Below are 9,123 nucleotides of genomic sequence, written 5' to 3' on the forward strand. Positions count from 1 at the left end.
GGGTATCTGTCTGTCTCTACCACGGCATTATGTTGTCCTATAGTTTAAGGGTTAAAAGACATACTGTTGAGATTCAGGGGGCCTGTTTACATAATGTGTCAACCCCCCCACAGTCCATTCATTATAGTCTTAACAGAGTTGATCCGAGAACAGCACTCCTACTCTGGGAGACTTAATGAATATGGGGCCTGGTGTCTTGTCACCCAAACAGAACCCATCCATCCAGAGTCCTATGTAATAAACAGTAACGGTTAGAACCCATCCATCCAGAGTCCTATGGAGTGAACAGTAACGGTTAGAACCCATCCATCCAGAGTCCTATGGAGTGAACAGTAACGGTTAGAACCCATCCATCCAGAGTCCTATGGAGTGAGCAGTAACGGTTAGAACCCATCCATCCAGAGTCCTATGGAGTGAACAGTAACGGTTAGAACCCATCCATCCAGAGTCCTATGGAGTGAGCAGTAACGGTTAGAACCCATCCATCCAGAGTCCTATGTAATAAACAGTTATAAACAGTAACTGTTAGAACCCATCCATCCAGAGTCCTATGGAGTGAGCAGTAACTGTTAGAACCCATCCATCCAGAGTCCTATGGAGTGAGCAGTAACGGTTAGAACCCATCCATCCAGAGTCCTATGGAATAAACTGTTATGAACAGTAACGGTTAGAACCCATCCATCCAGAGTCCTATGGAATAAACAGTTATAAACAGTAACTGTTAGAACCCATCCATCCAGAGTCCTATGGAATAAACAGTTATAAACAGTAACGGTTAGAACCCATCCATCCAGAGTCCTATGGAGTGAGCAGTAACGGTTAGAACCCATCCATCCAGAGTCCTATGGAGTGAGCAGTAACGGTTAGAACCCATCCATCCAGAGTCCTATGGTATAAACAGTAACGGTTAGAACCCATCCATCCAGAGTCCTATGGAATAAACAGTTATAAACAGTAACGGTTAGAACCCATCCATCCAGAGTCCTATGGAGTGAGCAGTAACGGTTAGAACCCATCCATCCAGAGTCCTATGGAGTGAACAGTAACGGTTAGAACCCATCCATCCAGAGTCCTATGGAGTGAGCAGTAACGGTTAGAACCCATCCATCCAGAGTCCTATGGAGTGAACAGTAACGGTTAGAACCCATCCATCCAGAGTCCTATGGAATAAACTGTTACGAACAGTAACGGTTAGAACCCATCCATCCAGAGTCCTATGTAATAAACAGTGGGAACGGTAAGTGATGGCATATCAACTAACTCACCTAACTGGTACAGTGTCTTCATCTCTACATAATGGTCAGATTGTATGTATATGCAGAGCCGGGGCTTGAATTTATAGATCTGTCTATAGCAAGATGGCAAATGTGTGTGTGTGTGAGCGCACTTGCGCGTGTCTCTCTCTGTGTGTGTGTGTGTGTGTGTAATCTGAAATACCTCAGTTGTCGTATCCGGGGGTTTTGTGGTTGTCGACAATGCTTTGGCATCGACTTTCACGTCTTTGATTTGCAATAATAATAAATTGTCCTTGTGTTCTGTTGTTGGTTATAGATCAGGGGTTCCCAAACATCCCCCCCCCCCCATGGGCACAAGCACTGTTCATGACACAAACTGTTGACACCCCGCTTGTTGGTAGAGAGAATGTAGCAGGTTTAAAGCTTATTTCCTGCAATTCTACACATTTTGTCACAGGAAAATATTGTCGTTTTAATGCTCATTTCCTTGCAGTTATTTAATTATTTACAAATTTGATCACGTCTAATGTTTATTCATGTGATATTTGAGTGACTCAAAAACTACAACAATATTTATGAGCTAAAAAAAAGTAAGTAAGTAAAAAGACGGCCGTGGGCTGATTGATCTGGACATTCCTGACGAGTTATAAACATCTCTCTAATGTGTCACACCCCATTTAGAAATGTCACCTCGTACATTCTACTATTATCACTTTCAAGACTAAGTTTAAAGCTGGACTGAGTTCCTTAAAAAAAATATATATATATATATATATACGTATATATATTTTTTCAATGGAGAGGGGAGGACCACGTGCTGCCGCTGCAGGGGCGCGGGGGGTGCCCCGCCCCACAGTTTGGGAACCACTGGTACAGACGACCACCTATTGTTTCAATCAATCAGCTGTGTTTCAGTACAATGTCTATATGGGGTACATGTCAATGGAGCCAAATGTTAATTTTGTTAGTGTCTTAGTTTGCCCTACATTGCAATAACAACGATAGAGACCTTTGAAAATCGGACCATCCAAACCTTTATTCAAAGAAAGCACTGTTGTGATATTTAAAAAAGGCAAGAAACAATGCTTAACCTACTGTACCACTGAGTGGATGAGGTGATGTGCAGCACCAATACCTACCTACCACTGAGTGGATGAGGTGATGTGCAGCACCAATACCTACCAGTGAGTGGATGAGGTCTCGTGCAGCACCAATACCTACCTACTACTGAGTGGATGAGGTGATGTGCAGCACCAATACCTACCTACCACTGAGTGGATGAGGTGATGTGCAGCACCAATACCTACCTACCACTGAGTGGATGAGGTGATGTGCAGCACCAATACCTACCACTGAGTGGATGAGGTGTCGTGCAGCACCAATACCTACCACTGAGTGGATGAGGTGATGTGCAGCACCAATACCTACCAGTGAGTGGATGAGGTGATGTGCAGCACCAATACCTACCTACCACTGAGTGGATGAGGTGTTATGCAGCACCAATACCTACCAGTGAGTGGATGAGGTGATGTGCAGCACCAATACCTACCTACAACTGAGTGGATGAGGTGATGTGCAGCACCAATACCTACCAGTGAGTGGATGAGGTGATATGCAGCACCAATACCTACCACTGAGTGGATGAGGTCATGTGCAGCACCAATACCTACCAGTGAGTGGATGAGGTGATATGCAGCACCAATACCTACCACTGAGTGGATGAGGTCATGTGCAGCACCAATACCTACCACTGAGTGGATGAGGTCATGTGCAGCACCAATACCTACCAGTGAGTGGATGAGGTGTTGTGCAGCACCAATAACTACCAGTGAGTGGATGAGGTGTCATGCAGCACCAATACCTACCTACCACTGAGTGGATGAGGTGTTGTGCAGCACCAATACCTACCTACTACTGAGTGGATGAGGTGTTGTGCAGCACCAATACCTACCTACCACTGAGTGGATGAGGTGTTGTGCAGCACCAATACCTACCTACCACTGAGTGGATGAGGTCATGTGCAGCACCAATACCTACCAGTGAGTGGATGAGGTGTTGTGCAGCACCAATACCTACCAGTGAGTGGATGAGGTGTCATGCAGCACCAATACCTACCTACCAGTGAGTGGATGAGGTGATGTGCAGCACCAATACCTACCAGTGAGTGGATGAGGTGATATGCAGCACCAATACCTACCAGTGAGTGGATGAGGTGTCATGCAGCACCAATACCTACCTACCACTGAGTGGATGAGGTCATGTGCAGCACCAATACCTACCACTGAGTGGATGAGGTGTCGTGCAGCACCAATACCTACCAGTGAGTGGATGAGGTGATGTGCAGCACTAATACCTACCAGTGAGTGGATGAGGTGATGTGCAGCACCAATACCTACCTACCAATGAGTGGATGAGGTGATGTGCAGCACCAATACCTACCTACCACTGAGTGGATGAGGTGATGTGCAGCACCAATACCTACCACTGAGTGGATGAGGTGAAGTGCAGCACCAATACCTACCAGTGAGTGGACGAGGTGATGTGCAGAGTTAGTTTTTTGTCTTACCTTGTGAGAGGTAGTGTGTGGTTCATATAGCCCATGCAGTGGGATGTGTTCATCATATCTTAAAACAATTATAATAACAATCATTTATACCCGTCTCACGTTTCTGTCTCTTGTTTGTTGTTTTTTCACTTTTGGGAAATGTTTGAATACTGTAAAATGTTTCTGCGTGGGAGAATATCACCGGTACCAACTAGAGCAGCAAAATGTTTCTGTGTCGGAGAATATCACCAGTACCAACTAGAGCAGCAAAATGTTTCTGCGTGGGAGAATATCACCAGTACCAAGTAGAGCAGCAAAATGTTTCTGCGTGGGATAATATCACCAGTACCAACTAGAGAAGCAAAATGTTTCTGTGTGGGAGAATATCACCAGTACCAACTAGAGCAGCAAAATATTCCAGCAAATGTCTTTTCCACCATTAACCAGGTTTTACAGAAATTCTGGTTGGGGGATGACCGGTTTCCCTGTTTATTCCCTCCTGATTCCGGGAATGTTCCTACCAGGACTTCTGGGAACTTTGGGAATGTTACTGGAATTGATCAACCTTACTGTAGTACAACCCCAGTCCCTCTGTCTCCCTCAGGCCCACCCTACCCTAGTACCACCTCACACCAGTACCACCCTAGTACCACCTGAGTACAACCCTAGTACCACCTCACACCAGAACCACCTCACCCTAGTACAACCCCAGTACCTCTCTCTCCCTCAGGCCCACACCACCCTAGTACCACCCTAGTACCACCCTAGTTCCACACTAGTACCACACTAGTACCACCCTAGTACCACCCTAGTACCACCCTAGTACAACCCTAGTACCACCTTAGTACAACCCTAGTACCACCTTAGTACCACCCCAGTACCTCTCTCTCCCTCAGGCCCACCCCACTGTAGTACCACCCTAGTACCACACTAGTACCACCCTAGTACAACCCTAGTACCACCCTAGCACCACCTTAGTACCACCCTAGTACAACCCTAGTACCACCTTAGTACCACCTAGTAACACCCTAGTACCACCCCACACCAGTACTGCCCTAGTACCACCCTAGTACCACCTGAGTACAACCCCAGTACCTCTCTCTCCCTCAGGCCCACCCCACTGTAGTACCACCCTAGTACCACCTTAGTATCACCCTAGTACCACCCTAGTACCACCATAGGACCACCCTAGTACCACCTTAGTATCACCCTAGTACCACCCTAGTACCACCATAGGACCACCCTAGTACCACCTTAGTATCACCCTAGTACCACCCTAGTACCACCCTAGGACCACCTTAGTAACACCCTAGGACCCCCTAGTACCACCCTAGTACCACCCCACACCAGTACCGCCCTAGTACCACCTTAGTACCACCCTAGTACAACCCTAGTACCACCTTAGTACCACCCTAGTTCCACCGCACCCTAGTACCACCCTAGTACCACCTCACACCAGTACCACCCTAGTACCACCTCAGTACAACCCCAGTACCACCTTACACCAGTACCACCCTAGTACCACCTGAGTACAACCCCAGTACCACCCCAGTACCACCTCACATCAGTACCACCCTAGTACCACCTCACACCAGTACCGCCCTAGTACCACCCCACACCAGTACCGCCCTAGTACCACCTGAGTACAACCCCAGTACCACCCTAGTACCACCCCACACCAGTACCACCCCAGTACCACCCTACACCAGTTCTGTTTCTCTTTTCAAAGTAGCAGGAGAACCTAGGATGGCCCAGAGGCTGTAAAACTCTGTGTAAAACAATATTTACTAAACAGGGATTAGTAGATCTCCCAAGGGAGAAATATCACTACATGGACAAAAGTATGTGGACACGTGTTCGTCGAGCATCTCATTTAAAAATCATTCATATGGAGCAGGGGGTTACCCAGACAGGAAGTCCCCATACTGCTCCATTGCTGAATTCTCGTGACCATTTGTCCTAAAGGGTTTCCCAGACAGGAAGTGCCCATACTGCTCAATTCCTCCATTCTCGTGACCATTTGTCCTAAAGGGTTACCCAGACAGGAAGTCCCAGTCTTTACCATGAGGTTTTATTCCACCAAGCTCACAGACCCAGGATGTGTCCCTAATGGCACCCTATTCCCTATATAGTGCACTACTTTTGACCAGAGCCCTATGGCACCCTATTCCCTATTTAGTGCACTACTTTTGACCAGAGCCCTATTGAACCCTATTCCCTATATAGTGCACTACTTTTGACCAGAGCCCTATGGCACCCTATTCCCTATTTAGTGCACTACTTTTGACCAGAGCCCTATGGCACCCTATTCCCTAGTTAGTGCACTACTTTTGACCAAAGCCCTATGGCACCCTATTCCCTAGATAGTGCACTACTTTTGACCAGAGCCCTATGGCACCCCCTACTACTTTTGATCAGAGCCCTATGGCACCCTATTCCCTAGTTAGTGCACTACTTTTGACCAGAGCATTCCCTAGTTAGTGCACTACTTTTGACCAGAGCCCTATGGCACCCTATTCCCTATATAGTGCACTACTTTTGACCAGAGCCCTATGGCACCCTATTCCCTAGTTAGTGCACTACTTTTGATCAGAGCCCTATGGCACCCTATTCCCTAGTTAGTGCACTACTTTTGACCAGAGCCCTATGGCACCCTATTCCCTAGTTAGTGCACTACTTTTGACCAGAGCCCTATGGCACCCTATTCCCTATTTAGTGCACTACTTTTGACCAAAGCCCTATGGCACCCTATTCCCTATTTAGTGCACTACTTTTGACCAGAGCCCTATGGCACCCTATTCCCTATTTAGTGCACTACTTTTGACCAGAGCCCTATGGCACCCTATTCCCTATTTAGTGCACTACTTTTGACCAGAGCCCTATGGCACCCTATTCCCTATATAGTGCACTACTTTTGACCAGAGCCCTATGGCACCCTATTCCCTATTTAGTGCACTACTTTAGACCAGAGCTCTATGGCACCCTATTCCCTAGTTAGTGCACTACTTTTGACCAGAGCCCTATGGCACCCTATTCCCTATTTAGTGCACTACTTTTGACCAGAGCCCTATGGCACCCTATTCCCTATATAGTGCACTACTTTAGACCAGAGCCCTATGGCACCCTATTCCCTATTTAGTGCACTACTTTAGACCAGAGCCCTATGGCACCCTATTCCCTATTTAGTGCACTACTGTTGACCAGAGCCCTATGGCACCCTATTCCCTAGTTAGTGCACTACTTTTGACCAAAGCCCTATGGCACCCTATTCCCTAGTTAGTGCACTACTTTTGACCAGAGCCCTTATGGGAATAAGGTACCATTTCAGACGCTGACCCAGCTCTCTGACCTGTTGCCTCACGAGGCCCCGACTGTGGTTTAAACCCATGTGACCTCGTTCTCTAACCTCTGATCGGTACAATAACACAGGACTGGAACAGGAACCTTCCTCAACAATGGGTGTCATGCTCCACTGCACACTAACACTAACTAACACTAGCTAACACTAACACTAGCTAACACTAACTAACACTAGCTAACACTAACACTAGCTAACACTAACTAACACTAGCTAACACTAACACTAACTGACACTAGCTAACACTAACACTAACTAACACTAGCTAACACTAACTAACACTAGCTAACACTAACACTAACTAACACTAGCTAACACTAACACTAACTAACACTAACTAACACTAACTAACACTAGCTAACACTAACACTAACTAACACTAGCTAACACTAACACTAGCTAACACTAGCTAACACTAACTAACACTAGCTAACACTAACTAACACTAGCTAACACTAACTAACACTAACACTAACACTAACTAACACTAGCTAACACTAACTAACACTAGCTAACACTAACACTAACTAACTCTAGCTAACACTAACTAACACTAGCTAACACTAACACTAACTAACACTAGCTAACACTAACACTAACTAACACTAACTAACACTAGCTAACACTAACTAACACTAGCTAACACTAACTAACACTAACTAACACTAGCTAACACTAACTAACACTAGCTAACACTAACACTAACTAACACTAGCTAACACTAACACTAACTAACACTAACTAACACTAGCTAACACTAACACTAACTAACACTAGCTAACACTAACACTAGCTAACACTAGCTAACACTAACTAACACTAGCTAACACTAACTAACACTAGCTAACACTAACACTAACACTAACTAACACTAGCTAACACTAACTAACACTAGCTAACACTAACACTAACTAACTCTAGCTAACACTAACTAACACTAGCTAACACTAACACTAACTAACACTAGCTAACACTAACACTAACTAACACTAGCTAACACTAACTAACACTAGCTAACACTAACTAACACTAACTAACACTAGCTAACACTAACTAACACTAGCTAACACTAGCTAACACTAACACTAACTAACACTAGCTAACACTAACACTAACTAACACTAGCTAACACTAACACTAGCTAGCTAAGTAGTTAGCACTACTACTGCCTGGAGGTGTTTTTTAAAGAGAAACTCTTCATTATCCACTAACTAACACTAGCTAACATTAACACTAGCTAGCTAAGTCGTTAGCACAGTGGTCTAAGGCACTGCATCTCAGTGCTAGAGGCGTCACTACAGACCCTGGTTTGATTCCAGGCTGTGTCACAACTGTGCCGTGATTAGGAGTCTTATGCACTGAACCATCCCACCATAGTGGACTACTCCGTGGTGGGAAATGTACCTAATTGTCATACTTGAGTAAAAGTAAAGATACCTTTATAGAAAATTGACTCAAGTAAAAGCTAAAGTAACAAATGGAAAAAAATACAATTTGACTAAACGTTTTAAAGTATTCGGTTTTAAATATTCTTAAGTATTGAACAAAAAAAACAATAATAATTAAAGTATAAATAATTTCAAATGTCTTATATTTAAGCAAACCAGATGGTAGAAATTACCCTAAATAGTGAGAGAATTAAAGCAGAAGTGGTTAAAAAGTGAGGGATGAAATAAAGGGAAGTGAAACGTCCATTTTCAGGTGAAACTACGCAGGGAGAAAATGTCTGGTTGTTATTACATTTACATTACATTTAAGTCATTTAGCAGACGCTCTTATCCAGAGCGACTTACAAATTGGTGCATTCACCTTATGACATCCAGTGGAACAACCACTTTACAATAGTGCATCTAAATATTTTAGGGGGGGGGGTGAGAAGGATTACTTTATCCTATCCTAGGTATTCCTTAAAGAGGTGGGGTTTCAGGTGTCTCCGGAAGGTGGTGATTGACTCCGCTGTCCTGGCGTCGTGAGGGAGTTTGTTC

Source organism: Oncorhynchus gorbuscha, unplaced genomic scaffold, assembly GCF_021184085.1.
Source record: "Oncorhynchus gorbuscha isolate QuinsamMale2020 ecotype Even-year unplaced genomic scaffold, OgorEven_v1.0 Un_scaffold_1418, whole genome shotgun sequence".
NCBI lineage: Eukaryota > Metazoa > Chordata > Actinopteri > Salmoniformes > Salmonidae > Oncorhynchus > Oncorhynchus gorbuscha.